Raw genomic sequence first — 1,581 nt, 5'->3', positions numbered from 1 at the left:
TGAAAACTGGTCACCCAAATACCAACGTGTTAACTGTACCCGCATCAGTCCATGCACATCAGCTAATTAGTAGCATCAGTGGTAAAATGTGAAACCAAGCTTCATGACAATGTGATTTATTAACTCATGTATGTGTAGTTTTCAACCACCCTCTATACTACAACAGAATAACAGAATTCCTGTCATTCAGTAATGTCTTTTGGTTTTTTGTGTACCAGCCCAAGATTTTAATTGGCCCCATATTGCCCCTTTGAAACATTTCAGAAAGTGCCCCTGTACCTGAATTCATCCTTTGCTCCAGTTCTAATCATTATGGCCTCTTGTGGGCTTTTTCACTTCAACTTCAACATGTTTTTAGGTGTGCTTCCTAAACAGTGAATTTATCCCATAAGCAGCAGTCTAGCAAGTTTGTGATACAACACATATAGGCACGTAGCAGTGTCCATTGCACTTTGTGAAGTGAAAAGGTGATTTTTTTTTTTTGTAATCTCCAATGTTTATTGTCTTGAAAGTTTTGAAATTGGGTGTGAAATGCTTTTGCACAGATTCCTGGAAAACTTTCAGTTATATTAAACTCTCCTCTTGGCAAGATATTGAAGATCACAGTTCACCAACCAAACTTATCAAGTCTCATTTACTTCCACACCCGTCTCCCTGTCAGCTCAGTTTGAAACTTATCTCACACTGGATGGCGAAAAAAACAAGACTCTAATGGGAATACAGCTTACAAAGCCTTGTTGTTCTGACTAAACTGTATGCAGTAGAGGCTAGAAATATGGAACCAAGGATTCACTGTAAATCACTGTCAAGTGCACTGTGTACATTGTGTGAAGGTGGCACTTATGGCAGTCCATCGACATCCAGTTCAGAACAATCATCTCCCATTATCCATCATTATGTGAAACATTTTTCCTTCCAATAGGTCTTAGAGATTTCTCAGACATCCAGAGAACATAACCTTGTGGGCACTTTTCTCTTTAATTTGCAAATGTGATCAGCAGTGCATGCCGAAGAATGAGTCTCATGGGGCGAAGACCTGGGCACCCATCCACTCCACAAATGGCATTTCAACAGGAGGTAATCCGGTGATGTGGTCTCGGATGATTACCACTTTCTTATGAAATCCTCATTCGAACCACTTGAACTTCATGGCTCCTGAAAATGAACATTAAACAACCTTTTGTATGTCCAAAGTAGAATATTTCCATTCTAATGCAAAGTATGGGCACTATACATTCCCCCTCATCATCAGATAAAGTATTTTAGGTTTGGATATAATTCAAAAGAAAACAAATTATTTTTCTTGAGCTGGGAGTCTCTGGTTATGCGAACAGGGTTTCTGTTTGCTCCATTAGGGAAATCATTGCCATTTCATATTCCAGTTTTTACAAAGTTTTAACCAAAACTACATGACAATCAGATTTTTAGTGTTATTTTGAGCCTGTCCACCATGGTATTCAACTCTGGTGCTTATGGAGATCTTCAGATGTGTTCTGTGGTTAAGTATACAGTGTACTGAATATATGACAGAATGTGTCGTCTGTTGTAACTGTACTGTTTCGAATAGGGTAGGGTAGGGTA

This window comes from Stegastes partitus, unplaced genomic scaffold (assembly GCF_000690725.1).
Source record: "Stegastes partitus isolate 25-593 unplaced genomic scaffold, Stegastes_partitus-1.0.2 Scaffold4, whole genome shotgun sequence".
Classification (NCBI taxonomy): Eukaryota; Metazoa; Chordata; class Actinopteri; family Pomacentridae; genus Stegastes; species Stegastes partitus.
The sequence above is the reverse complement of the archived record's forward strand: the minus strand, read 5'-3'. Positions refer to the sequence as shown.